The sequence below is a fragment of the Camelus bactrianus genome, chromosome 1 (genome assembly GCF_048773025.1).
Source record: "Camelus bactrianus isolate YW-2024 breed Bactrian camel chromosome 1, ASM4877302v1, whole genome shotgun sequence".
NCBI lineage: Eukaryota > Metazoa > Chordata > Mammalia > Artiodactyla > Camelidae > Camelus > Camelus bactrianus.
In genome coordinates, this window is record NC_133539.1 from 78,688,411 (window position 1) to 78,707,213 (window position 18,803).

The 18,803-nt window shown below is 34.5% G+C and overlaps 1 protein-coding gene across 4 annotated transcripts in view; it reads right to left on the reverse strand.

The window, feature by feature from the left end:
- NAALADL2 (N-acetylated alpha-linked acidic dipeptidase like 2) overlaps positions 1–18,803 on the reverse strand; it is a 1,180,713-nt gene that overhangs the window by 937,295 nt on the left and 224,615 nt on the right. For all 4 annotated transcript variants that reach the window (XM_074367722.1, XM_074367706.1, XM_045511272.2 and 1 more), the window contains one exon: positions 446–553. The gene's annotated coding sequence lies outside the window, so the exon portion shown is untranslated. The remainder of the gene's footprint in view (positions 1–445; positions 554–18,803) is intronic.

Genomic DNA, 18,803 nt, shown 5'->3' on the forward strand with positions numbered 1-18,803 from the left:
TATAAACTTGGAATAAATAAGAAATGCAAAGCCATGCTGTATTATGGCACAAATTGCATTGCTGATATAATTTTAAAATAAAATAGTGGGTCAACTTAAACCAGAGAGAGAGAGAGAGAGAGAGAGACTAATCTGATTACTTACAATTAAATTTACAATTGTATAAAAATCAATTGATACCACAAAGGCAAGGAATTATATCAGTATCAATAGCCACACAGAAATTATTTAGACAATACCATCCAAAGAAAATGGGCTCAAGTCCATGAAATAAAAGATGAAGAGAAATTGGAATATATAAGATTATGCCACAGAATGATGTTCACATTCTGTTCTTTTTCCAAAATTAGCAGCTATTGGCACATTATAGAGGTATGCTAAGTCACGTTATTAAAAGTTGATACAAGAATAGTCTTGCATTCTAATTAAAGCAATTAGGTCTTACTTGAATCAAATGATCCTAGTGCAACCAGAGAGTCTTTGCAGGTTACAGGACACTGACAAGCTGATCCCAGGGCTCTTCATCCAGGTGCCAACAGTCAAAGCTCATTTCCTGTTCATAAATCAAAAAAACAGAGGTGATCAATTTAAATTGGGAGTTGTATTAGATAATTTATCAGTTGCTGCCTGAATTTTATTTTTTAGTTAAGGCTTTTTAGTTAAGTTACTTTATCTGTTCTTTTTTTGTTGTTGTTAAACAGCCTGAAATTCTATTCTTTTTTGGAAGTCAAGAATGTACAAAGAGACATTTTTTTAAAGTATAGCATTTTATTTCAGGAACAGATAAATACACAGACACAGAAATACTTTTCTCTCTTGCTCTCATTTACACGTGTTTACATTTCTGCCTTAATTTATCTAGTCTAAATGGTACATTTATCTTGTGGCATGCACTGTTAAATACAATAAAGATACAGCAGAAGACACAAAATTGGATACAAGTGACATTATCTCTGTTGGAAGAAAGGGTTAACAAAAAGAAAAACATGTAGTAGAAAGAGCACATCAAGGACTGAAAACCTGGTTCCTTCATTAAAAACCTTTGTGACCATGGGTAATTCCTGTAGCTTTTAAAATATCAATCACTTTAAATTTAAGAATGAAAACAGGGACCATGAAGAACTATTGTGAGATTTAGAGACATTGTACATAACATACCTTATACATTTCCTGACATGTACTAGGTGCTCAATAATTGAATGATATTCTGTGTTATTTCAGGACATTGATAGCCTTTCCCTATTATTTTATATCTTTTACAGCCAAGATTGGTTATTTGACATTTCATGTGCAGCTGTGATATTAAGCAATAATGCCATAATTATAGAACTACTTATTTTTACTTCCCTCTTTATTTCTATATTTTTATCTTAGCATTAAGATATCAGAAAGTTATACTGTGTTTTTATCTTTCTTTTAAAATTATTCACCCTAAATAAGCTATTATTTTCTTCAATCAAGGTCAGCTTGCAGCATTGCATAAATTTGTGACTAAAGCTAAAAAAGCTCAGCTCTTTGTTGTTGAGTTAGTTTACTTTCTCTTTGCTCTCTTAATTATTTCTTCCTCATTTGAAAATTTCTCATCTCTCTTAAGCTTTATAAGATAGAAAATAATGTCATAAAGGACTCAACTACCAAAATAAGAAGTAAAATAATATTTCTGCATTTTTATCTTAAATTCCTTCTGCTTTCAGAATTGCTTAGGATAGACTCTGTAGATTCATCCACTTTGGAAGTCCCGTCCAACTCCTTTCTTTTCTCATAAACTTCAGAGCTTCTTGATATGAGGAACCTAACTTGTTTAATGCAAGAATGATAAGCTTTCTGAAACCATTTATTATCAAATAAAGTCCTTGGATCACGATTCCTGACATACATCATCAGTACAGGCACACACACATGCATACTCACACGTACAGTTCAGGACCTTTTAGAATAGCTCATTTGTGGGGAATAAAAGGGTTGTCAAATGGGGAGGACTGAAGGTCACTACTCGATTCTCAACTTTTATTTAAAAGGACCTCAAGATTCTGTTCACGGACAAGGTTGTGCAAGAAATCAATCATTGTCTTAGTACAAGTGTAGGCTTCTGCTACCATTCACCACTGAAAATGAAGAAGAAGCCATAAAGGACATGGTGTAGGCATGTCCACAGAAACTTAGGTCTTCAAGCTGCCAGTCACAGGACATCTAAGTCACAAGGGACTTTCCTTCTAACCCTTTCTCTCGGTGCCATCTGCATTCCTGTATTTGATTAAAAATTAAACTGTATAGAATTAGATAGCTGAAAAGTCATATGTCATCTTGTCTAACATAATGCCTTCCATCAATCCTTGCTTCTTCTAACACCAAATTCAAGATTGTATTTACTAAATGAACTCTAGTGTCATGTTTTGAAGTGCATTATTCACGATGTGATCTTCTCAGGTTCTTAGGGAAGCTTGCCTGAATTAGTTCCTTGTGGACTTTTCAAATATTACCTAAAGTCAGAATACTGGAACAAGATGGAAGTTTAGAGACTATCTCATTCAAATACTCATAAAAATATCTACCATCAGTTCCCACTAGACATTTTATTTGACAATAGACTTCATTCAAACCCTATATGCAATGCTTTGGGAATAAAATCTCAAAAATAAAAATCCCTACTTGTTTATGGAGAATTTTTCTCTATAAATGGTATAAATTTATATCAGAAAGACAAAATGGTACAACTCTTTAGAAAATTGTCTTTGATTCTGATGATGGCTTGATTAAAAACATCAATACACTAATGTTGGATTTTCTTAGTCACAGTATATAAAAACAAACAAACAAACAAACAAACAAAAAAACCCAAAAGAATGCCCCAACAAATTTTCCAATGTAGCAAAGTTTCTGTGGGATGAATGTAATATCATTAATAAACCATTCTTGTATATTGTTATCAATTTGCTAGCTTATGGAGGGTGACTTTTCCTAAAATGATTTTCTTGACCCACTCTATTGATCAAGAACTAACAAAAATTCCCTGTTGTCAATCACACAAATTTCATTTTCAGTTTAACATCCATCAAAAGCCCACCATGAGGCAAGCATATAAACTTCAAATCCTGTATACAGCTTCCAGATTTTTTAATATCTTGATCTACATCTGGGATTCTTGAAAGCAAGGACTATGTCTTGGTTAGCTGTGCCCCCAGGACCGATCACTGTGCCAATAATGTATTATTGGCACAATACCAGTATTGTTAGTTAAAAGGCATCTGTGACTCTCAACATTTCCAGTCTTTTCCACATCACAGATCTCTTCACAGCCTGTTGGAAAAACACTCTGAGCAGCCCCTCTTGTCTTTTCTAGTGCTGGTCTTCCTAAGACATTTATTTTGCTTTCTTTTGTCTACTTTTCTACTCATCCGCCAAGATTCACCTCTGTCATGAAATCTATTCCAACTAAGGCATGTAATTTCTCTCTAATCTTTCCAACATTGTGCTACAATGAACTCTAATTTTCGGGAGAAGAGTGGAAAATCAGATTGGCATTCCTTACATATTCCCCACAGCTCCTAACTCCAAGTTTGGCACACAGTGCTACTACTATAGAGGATACAGATGATTTCTGAGCTGGGAAAGATACAAGTTCCTTGTTGATGAATTAGATCAGGGATCGGCAGACTATAGGCCTGGGGCCAAATTCAGCCTTCTCTCTGTTTTTGTAAATAAAATTTTATTGGAACACAGCCACATCCATTTATCCATATATTGTCTATGGCTGCTTTCCTGCTATGATAGCAGAGTTGTGCAGTTGCAACAGAGATTGTCTGGCCCACAAGCCTATAATATCTATTATCTGGTTCATTGCAGAATAAGTTTGCCAATCAGTATATTAGTTCAGTGGTTGTCCAGTGTGGGCCCAAGATGAGATGTGGGCCAATTACAGCCTTAAAAACTGTGGTTAGACAACACTCTAGAATCCAGTTCTTAAAGGGCGGTCCCTGAACTGGCAGTACTGGTATCATCCGGAAACTTGTTAGAAGTGCAACATCTCAGACTCCATCCCAGACTACAGATCAGAAACTCTGCCAGTGGGATCAGTAAGCACTGGTTTTACCAGCCCTTCAGGGGAGTCTAATGCACACTTAAATTTGAGAACTGCTGGATTAGTTCAAGAAAGGAGCATTGATTAACACCTGGCCGTAACGACTTGGTCTGGCTATGGCAGATCCTTTTTCAACTGCTACTAGTGTGTACAGAGTTTCAAGTGATTAAGAGGTATCTATTATATTTCATCTGCCCTGAGTCATAACACCTTGGGCTTACTCTGAAAGAACACTAAGGAACAGGATTACCTTGATGTGGGAATTGCTACAGAACTTTCAGTAAATGCTAATATAGCCACCAGCTGTATATCCAAAGGAAAGACAATATACCAAGTGCCAAATCTATCCAAAAATAGATTGAAATATCAAAGCAATATAGCAGATAAGCTCCAGTTTTTATAGGGCTGCCTGTCAGGACAAACCTTTGCACAATGATTCTCAGCAGGGACACAGGAGAAGCGGACTACAGCTCAGTATGAAACCGTGCTCATCAAGGATTTGTTCCAACATGCATATCCCCAGCTCTTAGTCTCAAATGTGGCCAGACAGAATTTTCCATGATAGTGTGTGGGTAGAAATAAGCAATAATCACTGTCAAGTCTTATAGAAGGTAGCAACTACCTAGCATTCCCTCTGGAAAAACTATATAGTTGCATTATGTAATATATATAATTTTCATAAAATAATGTTTGTTTACCTTTACAATAAATCCCCTTCTTTATTGTTTCTCTCTAAAATACAGATTAACACCAGCAGTTATGGCTATGATATGAAAGGATTATAATCTATAAAAAATAATGGCAAGGTATTGATAAGAGATAAACATGATAATTTTTTTTTCTGGAAAGACCGTTGCCTCAATGTATTATATTTAATGTTGAAAGGTCAGCAGCTATATCAGAAATAACAGTAAAATTATTTAACCTATTGAAGAGTCCCTACATAAAGGTTAAAAGAAACACATGTCGATCAATACAAATAAACTATTGAATGACAGCCTCTAGAAAGTTCACATTATTTCCTAGTCATAAAAAATCATTATGTTTCCACACAACAGTATAACCATTATTTCTCTTTTGAAAAATGGCACATAGATTCTATATGCCCAAAGTCTATATAAACATTCTATTCAATATCCATTTAAGAGTGCTTTTATTTCGACATATATCTATGAAAAATAGGAAAAGCATTCAGATCTGCTGTGTAATAGAAAATTCAGAAATATGGGTCTGGATTTCACACTTAAGAATTTATTAAATGATTGACCACTGTCCAGATAATCTGTTCAAATTCTGATTCAGTGACTTAAAATTCACAAATTTAAATCAAGATTAACAAATATATGGTTTGGTACCCATATGTATAACACAGCCCAAATTCAAAGAGGAAGAACGTACAATTACCCATCTATACAGGAACTACCAGCCCATGTAAAGATTAAAATTATACTTTATTCAGAAATAATTCACAGTGGAGAGACATAATACTTATCTAGAAAGACAGTGGGTCACAACTTGCATGAAACAAGGAAGCAGCAGAGGCTGAGTACATTAAAGAAAATAATTTAAGGAGTGGAAAATTAGGCTAAATGTTAGAAACCTTTCATAGCAATCCATTAGCCTCTAGAATCAACCTGCAGCTGAAGCATCTTCAATTGAGTCATTTAAAATTAGACAAGAGCCCGTTTCGCCAAAGTACCACAGGGAATTATTGATAGAGAATGAGTGGTAAGATGAACTAAATGAATAATTTTTTTCTTTTACTCTTAAGTTAGATTTTTTGCATATCTAACTGCCATGATTTCACACACATTAAAAAACAGAAGATAAAAATGCTCTGAAAGTTATTGTTGTTATTATACCACATCAATTCATATTGTTTTTATTTTTTTCCAAAACAAGGGGAAAACAGGATAAAAACAATTTGAGACAAAAACTACTCTTGAATAGTTCATTCAAAAAATTCAAAGAAAAGGTATATTAAAAGACAGTACATTCATTCATAAAATTCGCATAGTTAAAACCATATTTAATTACCAGCCATATCCCAGTACAACACATAACACAGAGTCGGTTATCAGCAAATACTAAATGAATAAGCAAACATCTCCCCTCTGGAGATTGTTTCTTATAGGGTTTATGCACTTGAGATGTAGGCTTATTGTATTCATTAATTACTGAGACCCAAGCCTGACTGCCTGGGCTCAAAACTTGGCTTTGCTACTTAGTAGCTATGTGTCCTTGAGCAAGTTAGTTAGCTTCACTGTATCTCAGTTCTTTTCATCTGAAAAATGAGGAGAGATTATAATAGTAGTAGCTGCCTCCTGGATTTTTTTTTTAAATACTAGTAACTTAATAGTAATAAAGCACAGAACCTGGTAGATCGTAATGACTCACTAACGGTAATCACTTATTATCATCAACTGCTACCAAGGTGTACAGTGACCGACAGGGTAGGAGATTCTAGGAAAATAGTCTAGAAAGTGTCAGAGAGGACAGGTTGAAGTGACAAGCCAAAAATTCTTAGTATATAACCTATTTACTAATACACTATTAAGTGAAGTAAGCTACAAAAAGAGAGAAAAATACCATATATCACTTATATGTGAAATCCTAAAAAAAAAAAAAAAAAGACAAATGAACTTATGTACAAATCAGAAAGACTCACAGACATAGAAAATAAACTTAAGGCTACCGGGGGAAGAGGGTGGGAAGGAATAAACTGGGAGTTTGAGATTTACAGATACTAACTAATACATATAAAACAGATTAAAAAAATTCATACTGTTTATCACTGGAAACTATATTCAGTATCTTGTAGTAAATTATGGTGAAAAAGAATATAAAAATGAATATATGTATGTTCATGTATGACTGAAGCATTATGCTGTACACCAGAAATTGACACATTTTAAAATGACTATACTTCAATAAAAATATATACATATAAAAATAATTTTAAAAAATCAGTCAGTTCCTTTATAAGATTATTATGGATGTAAGTGGTTATTCTCCCCCAAGTTAAAAGAAACCTGACCCTTTCTTCCCAGACCTCTCGTCAGTAAATGGTTACTTAGCCTTAGCCCTCTAGGCTTTGTGCTGTATGTCAAGTTCTTGATCCCAGCAAGGCAGCCCAACAAGTTATTAGTAAAACACTAGGCCACTTTGGTTTTCTGGATTTCATACAGTGCCACCATCCCTGCCAGCTGTCCATAAATATAAATTGATATATGTAGATTTAGGGATAATTGCTGCCTGATCAATTAACTCAAAGATTTCCAATGTAAGTTATAAGTCAGTCTCTCTGGGTTTTAATTTCAGCTAAACCATGAGCTCTGTCATTTTGGGCAAGTTACTTTACCCTTAGGCTTATTTCCTCATTTGTAAATGGGGAAATTATATAAATTATATCATCTCATTAGGTTATATTAAGGATTAAAAATCAGATAATTCATGAAAAATGCTTTCAAGTGCCCTGGAGAAACACTATCCAGGTACAAATCCTAGTCACGGTATTTATTAGCTGTGTGTACTGGTGCGCCTTACTTAGCCTCACTGTGCCTTATAAGTGCATAGAAAAATGCCAGCTATTGCTATGGAAATAACTTTATTGGAATATAATTTATACAATACATCGAATGTGTGTAATTCAGTGATTTTTAGTAAAGTATACAGCAAGGTAACCATCACCATAATCAGGCTTTAGAACATTTCTTTACCCCCAAATTTTCCTTGTGCCCACTTGTGTAGTCAATCCTCACTCCCAATCAGCCTCAGGCAACTACTGATCAGCTTTTTGTCTCTATGGCTTGGCTGCTTTGGGATTTTTGATATTGCAATCATATAACATGTAGTCTTTGTTTTCTGGTGTCCTTTACTTAGCATAATAGTTTTGAGGTTCATCATAACATGTATCAGGACTCCATTCCTTTTTATTGCCAAATAACGTTCCACTGTATAGATGTACCTGCTATTATAGATAGATACAAATACAGATAGATACAGGTATCTCATCATCATCCTATAATAATGAGAGATCTAAGGATTTTTTTCCTTTTTCCTTTCCAGGCTGTTCTCTAAGATTACATTTTATTTAAGGACAGTCTTTCACTGTTAAATAAATAGGAGCCTTTGGGGTTTCATCCGTTTCTCTGTCAATTAAAATTATGTCTAGACTAGTGAGAACAAACTGAACACATTTCCAGACTGTCAATATGTTTCATGATGTATGTCCTTTTTTTCCATTCCTTCCTATTATCACTTCCATTTCAAGTTGGTGACTCACCATTCCTCTTAAAGTCTGTGACAAGTCATCATTCCCTTGATGTTTCCCACGGATCCTTGAGACAATTCATACTCTCAATGAGCATATGAATAATAATGGAAGCCAGTGGTCAGAGAAAGGGGATGGCAGGGATTCTAGGACCTAAAAAACACTGGAATGGATGATCACCTAAACTGAGTATGTAGAGGGAAAAGAGCCAATAGTGGAATATTAAGGAACTTAACTTGTAAAAGGTGATAAGAGGAGGATCTATGAGGCATATAAAAGAAGTGAGGATAATAGAAGAAAATAGTCAAAAGTGCAAAGGAGTAGAATCTCAAAAATGTGCAAAGGTTTAGGCAACACAGAGGTCAAGTAACAACAGCACTGGGAGCACATGCAGTAGCTCCAAGGCAGGAGCATGTTTGAGATTATTTAAGGCAGGCGATGCAAATGAATGTGTACAGCACAATGCGGATTCTTTGTATACTTTGGATAACAGTCCTCTTTGTGGGTGTCTTTTCATTCTCTTGATAGTGACTTTCACAAACTAGAAGGTTTTTGGTTTTAATGAAGTTCAACTTATCCATTCTTTCCATAGACCATGCCTTTAATGTTGTATCTATAAAGTCATCTCTAAACCCAAGGTCATCTAGATTTTCTTCTGTGTTATAGTCTAGGATGGAGCAACTGGACATAAAGCATTAAAGAGTTACAGGGATTGTGGTGAAGTGGGGAGCAGCAACAGACACTCAGCTCCAGCAGACTGTTGCCATGTACAGTAAGTTCAGGAATGTCAGGTCTTCTTCAAATATGCCTAAAATAAATGTGGGGGATGTCTCAATTTTTAAATGTTTTCACAAATACATTTTTAAAAACACACTGTGTATAAAAATAATAATACAGCATGACCAAGTGGAATTTATTTCAGATACACAGGGTGGTTCAACATTCAAAACACCAATTATTAATTGGTGGTTTAACTTCATTAAAAACAATCCATCATATCAATAGTCTAGAAAGGAAAATTACATAATCATATCAATATATGCAGAAAAAGTATCTGACAAAATTCAGCACCTATTCATGATAAACCTCTCAGCAAACTAAAAATAGAGGGGTACCTCTTCAATATGAAGAAAACTATCTAAAAAAAAATCCTAGAGCTAACATCATGCTTAATGATGAGAACTAGACACTTTCCCGCTACGATCAAGAACAAGGCAAGTATGTTCCCTCTTACCGTTTATTTTCAATACCTAGATGTCCTAAATAATGCAATAAGAGAAAAAAAAGTACCAGACATACAGACTGGGAAGGAAGAAATAAAACTGTCTTTGTTCACAGATGATATGATTGTCTATTTAGAAAATCTGAAAATGTCAACAAAAGACTCCTTGGAACTAAGAAGCAATTACAGCAGAGTTGATATATAAGGTGAATATAAAAAGGTCAGTTGCTTTCCTAGATACCAGTGATGAACAAGTGAAATTTGAAATTAAAAACACTATACTATTTACATTAGTACCCCCTCAAAATTAAAGACTTATGTGTAAATCTAACAAAATATATACAAGAGCTATAATAGGACAGCCACAATACTCTGATGAACAAAATTAAAGAACCAAGTAAATAGAGAGATATTCCAAGTTCATAGATAGGAGACTTAACATTGTCAAAATGTCAGTTCTTCCCAACTTGATCTATAGCTTTAGTGCAATCCTAATCAAAATCCCAGCATTCAATGAGAACAAAGTCTGAAGGTTGATGTTACCTGACTTCAGGACTTAACAATAAAACTATAGTAATCAACATAGTGTGATATTGGTGAAAGAATAGACAAACCCCTGGAACAGAATAAAGAGCAAGAAGTAGATCCAAATATAATCAGCTAATCTTTGACAAAGGAGTAGAAACAAATCAATTGATAAATGGTAGTCTTTTTTCAAATGGTGTTTGGAAAATTAGATAGCCACAAGTGAAAAAAAAGAAAGATCTAGATACAGAAATTACAATATTCACAAAAATTAACTCAGAATCTTAGACCTAATGTAAAATGCAAAACTATGAAATTCCTAGACTATAACACAGAAGAAAATCTAGATGACCTTGGGTTTAGAGATGACTTTATAGATACAACATTAAAGGCATGGTCTATGAAAGAATGGATAAGTTGAACTTCGTTAAAACCAAAAACCTTCTAGTTTGTGAAAGTCACTATCAAGAGAATGAAAAGACACCCACAAAGAGGACTGTTACCCAAAGTATACAAAGAATCCGCATTGTGCTGTACACCAGAAATTGACACATTGTAACTGACTGTACTTCAATAAAAAAAGAATCCTTAAAACTCAATAATAATAAAATGAATGGCTCAATTAAAAATGGGCAAAAGATCTGAACAGACACCTCACAACTGACAAAACTTAGAAGCAACTAAGATGTCCTTTGATAGATGAACAGATGAATGAACAATGGTATATGCAGACAATGGAAGATCATTCAGCACTGAACAAAAAATGGAGTACAAAGCCACAACAATATATGAATGAAACTTAAATGCCTATTACCAAGTGAAAGAAGACAATCTCCAAGGTCAGTGCTGGTTCATCAGTTGTAACAAATGTACCACACTGAGGGGTATGTTGATGGTAGGAGAGGCTGTGCATCATCCCAGTGATGAAACGATACATTGGAACTCTCCGAACTTTCTGTTCAACTTTGCTGTGAACCTAAAACTGCTCTAAAAATAAAGTCTATTGTTCTAAAAAATTACCGAATAAATTTAAAGCAAAAACACACACAGTGTGAGCCAAATAAAACATGTTACTAGACTGGATTACAATTTGTTTAAAGACTATGGTAGTATATACACTCCAAGACTTAAGGTACAATTAACAATAGGTAGAAAACATTCACATGGGAATAAGGAGTAAATAAAAAGGGTAACTATTATATCATCTGCTATTTCTGGAACTGGAAGGAAATCCTAAGTACTAAAAAGTCAGTGGAGAATTATTTTCATATTCTCAATGAAAAATACTTCTTTTTAGGAAGCAGAATCCTAGGAGACAAGATGGCAGAGTAGAGAGACTCACAGCTCGCTCTCTCCCACAAATATACCAAGAATTACACCTACAAACCCACTGAATCTCACAGAACACTTACTGAACTCTGGCAGAGTGACTCTCATTTCAAAATACAAGAAGATTCTCACAAAATCTGATAAACAACAAGTTTATACTGTATAGAACAGAGAACTATATTCAATATCTTATAATAACTATGGTTAAAAAGAGTATGAAAACAAATATATATATATGTATGTTCCTATATGACTGAATTGTGTTGTACACCAGAAATTGACACAACGCTATAAACTGATTATACTTTAATAAAAATATTAAAAAAAAAAAAAGGAAAGCAGAATCCAGGCTTCTACCACTTCATATGTAACTGATTGAAAACTAACAATATCCAAAAATTTCTCTAGTAAAATATGAGAAAGGAGGATATAACCTTTCTACCCAAGTCCATCATGCAAACATATATTTAGAGAAAAATTAAATACAACACCTAGAATAAGGCCAAAGCACTATTCAAATAAAAGTAAGATGTAAGTTTCAGGAGAGCATGGACTTTCTTTCATTTAATGATTTATCCCTAGAATCTAAAACAATGCCTAATACAGAAAAAATACTAAATAAATATTTGATTAATAAATACATGAATTATATATTCACTTTAGAAAAAAATCATTCTACTTGTACTGTGGGCCAGCATGGAGAGAGGAACTTGTTAGCAGTCTACTGCAGCTGTTCAGCTATAAAATAATGAGGATGTGGAAAAAAACAATAGCAGAGGAAACAGGTGAATGCTGCCAACAAGAGCATAAACAAAGGTCTGCTTAGAACAATGAGAGTCAGTCACTGAAAGCACCAGAAACTGAAGGACTGGAAGACAAGAGCCCAGGAAAGATATTAGAAGGAAAATTGACTTGATGAAGGAAAGGGATCACAAGACAACAATGTCACAGATGCTCAGAGAGAACAGATTGAGGAGACATAAAAAAACAATCGAGTGTACATGGGGGCCAACTACTGTGCATAGGGCTGGAATTAGGGATGAGGTAAGTGAAACACCTTGGGCAAAAAAAATTGAAGGGGCATCAAGATACTCTGTAATAAAGACAAATAATATTTAAATATATACTTTAAAAGAGAAGATTAATGCCAAAGAATCCATGGTAAACAAAATATCAAACTCCTAAGTAAAGACAGGTTGGTTGGTTGTGTTATTACCCCGTGTTGTTGTGCTCGCTGACAGCCCGCAGTTCCTGGACCTGCAAAGCCTTTGCTTTCCCATTGGGTAGGTTTATGGGATTGACAATGGTGTGCCAACAGATTGGGCAGGATGGAACTTTATATATAGTCTTTTTTTTTTTTTAACGGAGAGCTATTATTAACTTTTTCCATTTGATTCAAAACATGAAGGATATTTTAATAAGTGGATATGGGGCACGCCTTTTTCTTTTAACACAGTTTCCAAGATAACTTGGCACGGCACTGAGACTTGGAAAGCTTCCTTTGGGTTTAACAATTATAAATTGTTGGTGACTTAGTGGGAGTTGTCTCAATGTATTAGTGAAGGGAGAGGCCAGACTGCAGCTGATTAAAGAGAGAAGAGGCTGAAGGCAGAGGGCCAGAAAGGGAGATGTTTGAAGATAGAGAGTAAATAATCCACAAGGCAATACAATTTCTACACTGCTCTTTTATTCAGAGATTTGCCCAAATCTCTTTGCAGGGAGGCAAAAATAGAGTTAAAAAAAAAAAAAAAGGAAAACAGTAGTCATTCCTACCATGATGCTTTAGAGACTCGCATCTTCACTGAGGCATGACGCTGACTTCTGATGCCTGAGGCTCTGTGCTAACAGACCAATATCACCACTGTTTCAATCAGAACATTTCTGAAATGTTTCCAATAACATGTATGTTGACATATCTTTCTACTAAACATACCATATCCCAGGAATCATCTCCATAAAGAATGATTATCTTGAAAACTGGATGATTGCTATGAAACAACAACAAAAATGCAATTTTGCAATACCATTTAGATTTAGTGTGAAACACAGTAAATCTCCCACTTGTTAACCTTTCAGATGCACAGATATCTCACAGGAGAAATTTATAAATGTAATCTCAGGGACAAAATGATCCTTGAAACTTAATTATGTCTTTACCCTTAGAATTTTCCAAAACGAGTATGCAAATGCAGGCATATGAATGATGCCCCAATGAAAACTGTCTCAATGTCAACAAAGGTGAAGGAGTACTCAGTAAATAAAAGGGGAAAGTTTCTAATTAAAACAGAATTAAACACTTCAAGCAGAAAACCATGTTTTTAATTGTTTTATGGGACTAATCTCAAAAGGGTAAAGTCTGATGAATTAAGTTATAGTTTTGTCAAGCCCAAGGCTTCCTCCTTAGACATATTTCACTGGTGGTTAAATGAGAAAAAGTAGAGAAGACGCTTCCTCCTACAAGAATGGAAACTGGAAGGGCACTAAGAAGGTACATGTGTAAATACATAAAACTAACACAATGTGTTCCTAAGAAGAAAACAATAATCTATTTTAAGTTAATAAATGTTTTTCTCTTCAAATATTGTAGTGCTTCTCAATGTATGTCAGAACTAGCTCCATGAATCAACTCTGGGTTTTGTGAAAAGTCAGATTCTGGGCCCATCAGAATGAGAATCTGAATGGGGGGGCCCAGAATCTGCATTTTTAACAAATTTCACCAAGTGATCCTCAAGGGTGACAAATTTTAAGAGGCACTGAGGATGATATACTATGTATGCTATCATTTATAGAATATGTCTACCATTTATATATAATGAATCTAACAGTGGAAAATAAATCTACCATTCTATCAAAAAACATCACAAAAATGTGGAAACTACTCACAACAAAGTCAGCATATGAGATCCATGAAGACAAGTGAAATATCATCAATAGGTATTTGCTGAATGTTTACAATAAATGCAATAAATAAATCTAATATATAAAAAAATTCCTATTTGTAGGAAGTTCGCAGTTTGTGCACTTAATATGATTTCTCACTCTTTTTCTAATGTTTTAGAACTCAGATACTTTCCAATCTTTCTTTTGCATATTCCCCAAATAACAATATTCTCCTAAAAAAGTGCAATGCATTTTAATATGAACACGGAATCACCATATTAGTATTTCAGTATTTGTTTACTGAAGTATTCCAAAAGGCTTACAAAGACTTTATGGGTTGCCTCAGAATTACTCACTTTCTTATCAGGCTATTTCAAAATATAAAAGTACAAAGCTGTAGTTAGCACACAGTATATCTTTAGAAATATATAGCCATCTATGACCACACTGCGAGAAATACAGTCTTGCCCTGCAGCTCGGAGGGAAGTGAATTTCAAAAAGGTTAATTCTTAATTAATAGCTCTTAATTAAAACTTTACATCTTATTTCTTTTATTTGAGCAAGTCATTAATATTTTAGTTTAATATGTGATATGTCATACTCCCTCAGAATCAGCCTTAGCACCACAAGGTACACAGCCAGTTTCACAGATGCAAAAGGGCCTGGGGAAGGAAATCGTCATGGGGAAATTGTCATCTTCAAATAGAATTTCCACTGTTTTAAGGGAATTTCTTCTAACACTCAAAAAACTTATGAACAAGCATGTATACAGTTGCTTAAAAACCTCCTCCAAGGATTGCACCTTTAAGAAATGGTGCACAAATCTGCACAACAGTAGCTGCCAACTCTTTAATTTATGTAAGATTGACTCTGATAAAAACAAATATTTTTCCAGCTGTTCACTTACCATAAATCTTAAAAATCTCCAGTATAGTAAAAGTTATGTATCTACCAGAATGTTTCTCTTCTCTTTAATATTTTCTGATTTATTCGGCCACAGAAACTTCGACTGTGCTCAGGGCCTCATTTTCAAAGAATAATGCAGTAACATCAATAATAACAGTGACCATATATTAAATACCAAGTAGCAGTCAGGGGTTGGGAACTTGACGCAAACCATGACTAATCCTCAAATACTCTCTATGCCAATCCATGTAGGATTTATTACCATCCCAGCTTTACAGATTAGGAAAGAGGCTCAGAAATGTAAATTCACTTAACCAAAGGGACTTGATTATTAGGAAGCAAAATTTCTAATCTGATGCTCATTCAACTGCCCTTAGTCCACTTAAGCTAAAATTAGAGGACAGTGAGTAAGTCAGTCTCTCTTTCTCTCTCTCTTCCACACTTTCATCTCCTCTTTCCAGCTGACTCTTTCTCTGGCTATCATATGGAATTTGTTTTCCATCTTCTTTTCTTTCTATGAAAAAAGCATTAAATGTATGTATATGTTGACTAAAGAAAAAAATGTTCTTATTTAGGAAGACTTTTCAATATGGCATGGATTTTACACAGAACAACATATAAATTAATGAGATTAAAAGAATAGATTTATTAGCTGGCTAAACCAGTCAACTTTGTAGTGTCACAGATGACTCCAGGCCAAGGACCCTTCCACTTGATTTACTGAATTAATATGTGTTGCTCTTTGACTTTTTTTAAAAGCAAATTAATTATATGCTTTTTAAAAAATTAAAGCCCAAAAGTAACCACTTTAAATTTAGTTGCATTATATTTATACATGTGAACCGATTTTATTAATAACATTTGTTAGAATGTAGCTAAACTATTCGAAAAGACCTTCGTCAATTAAAAAAATTGTATTTCCATTTTATCTTGTTAATCACTCTTTGAAGCAAAATCTAGAAGGGTTTAAGTCTGAGAAATTTTTTGCAAAATTAGAGTTCCTTGGAAAGCAGGGGAATCCAATGATACAGTATTAGCCATATACTGGACTCTTCAGAAAATGTTAAGAATTCCTCAAACCAAGCCTTATTACCATGGCCCAGAAGAGAAAGAGCATAAATTAAGTTCGGGACCATGACTTTCCTGGCACAATACAGGATTCAGTTTTTACCTTTCTGGAGCATCTGACTGGAGTGAGGTTTGGAGCAGGTATTGTTATAGGTATAAAATGGGAGGGAGCACGGCAGACAAAAGAAGGAGAAAAGTACAGGGAAGCCATCCGTCATACGCCTCTTGTGCTCCTGTTTTGCTGAGTCAATGGCTTTGGCTGCTCCTTCACTCAGGACACTTTTTAAGATCATCATAGGAATGCATCAGGTCGTCCTGAAATGCACCTGGTCTCCCTCTAGTCAAAGAACCAGCTTGCTCACTGACTGCTATAAAAGCAGTGGGTCCCCTCAGCTCAGGTTCTTTGTTGGTGGTATACTCAGTGCTCATGCCAGCTCTAGCTGCCTTAGCATCACAAGGTACACAGCCAGTTTCTGATCTGCATGATCCTGGGGTATTCTGAGCTTGGAGAGCCAGCACAGCTACTGTGACTTCTGTTCTTTCTGTGAGTGACCCCAGGAGTCCTGTGTCTTCTGTCAGCATACATGGAACTCTAGTAGGCACTATATCTGTTTCCATAGGAGTTCCGCTGCTTTTAGCTCTCCTCCACACCACCAGCCTTCTGAACACTAAGGTTATTCTCGTAAAGAGAGAAATGCCAACAAGGAGCCGTATTTTCCTTTTAGGCCAGTTTCCATGAAAAATGATAGAATCCAGGGTCTTCGGCCCCAGCACTCCTGCCTCACTGCCTCACAATTTTCATCTCACTGGCAATGAACATTGAATTTTCAGGAGGAGGCCTGTTCATTAACATAGATTTTAAGTATTCTCTCTCAGCTGTTTACTTGAAGAAGGAAAACATTTAGTGGAATAATGTCATATTCCAAATGCTTTGGCTTAAAAAAAATTGTATTTTTATCAACTCTTAAAAATCCTGTGACAGAATATTCCACAGATTTCCTCTTATTAACTAGAATAATTATGCTTTATTACAGCTCAGATCTAAAGTTATAGCCTGTTTCACCTAAATATTATTGGATTCATAATTATTAGCATAATGTGTTAATACAGGGCACACATCTTATTTTATTATTTTAAAAACTACCAAGAAATCAAAAGAAAAAATTTACCACAAGATGATATATTACCCGTGTCTCCCCACCCCCATCTCTCTGTTTCTCTCCATCACCCACTCCCCAACTCCCCCCTGCTCTCACTCTCTCTTTCTCACTCTGGTTAAATATTTAACAATCATTTAAATTCAACAACAGTCTGCTTAAGTTGAAAATATTGAAATTAGTCATGTAAAAAATCATTTTAAAGTCAAGCACCGGAAACACACATTTTGTGCACTTCATTTCATTTTATAGTCTCTAAGAACTATTACAATTTTTAATAAACTTGTATCTGGGATTTGAAGCCAAATACTTACACTCAAAAGGCAAGAATTTATTAACCAAAAGACACCCAAAGTGGTGCTAAAATGTATTCCCCAGTGATAAGTTTTAAATGGGTTGTAAAAACTGCATTTTATTAATCCAGTCACAATTAAAGAACAACAGCTGTCCCATCTGTATCCCCAATGCCCACTATTGTAATGATGATGATTTTTTTCATTTACGACATTGCTGATAAATAAATACCTCATGGCCGAGTCCCAAAACCTTAGTTCCATCACTTTAACTACAAAATGTTTTATTTTGCCTCAAGTTTTAAAATATGTGGCATTAGATAAGTTTAAATGAACAATGTTCTAGATTATAACAAAATACTTTCTCATCTATTTGTATCTTTATCTTTATTTATATCTATATCTGTATGTGTGTATGTATCCATATATACACATAGTATATCTATTTATATCTTCATATGTAGCCATTATATATAATGTATATGACTCATTTACTTTGCATTATTTCTCATCACACAAAATAAATTCATTGTAACTTTTGCTGCTAAGAAATGTTTTATTAATGACCATGCCAGTGTCTTCCTTTTAAAATTCATAAATGTACAAAACTCTACTTTTTTTAAAAGATAATAAACAAACACCATTTCTCAAAAAAACTGACTATAAATTACATTTTAAATGTTACTTTAATAGAAGTTAACATCAAAATGGAGCCTCTGAAATATTTTATTTAAAGTAAAATGAAAACTGCTTTGTCTTTCATAAAGCAAATTATTTCTGGACATTTTTAATAAGATTACTGTCAAATTCAGTCAGCTTTCCTGACAGAATACATTAGCACACCACCCCATTGTCTAAATGTAGCAGTGCTTCAAACATCACAAATTCAGGAGGCTATCGTTGCTTCTCTCTCATTTTATCTCTCAACCACATTTAGGGTTAAAATTAAAAGTGAAAAATAATCAAAAGATTTAAGAAACAGTCAAGATGTATAATGATAACAGCTACTGGCTAATATTAGGAGGGAGACCTGGGTTATATCTTGTTGGGAAGGTTTGGTTTGCCTCTTCAC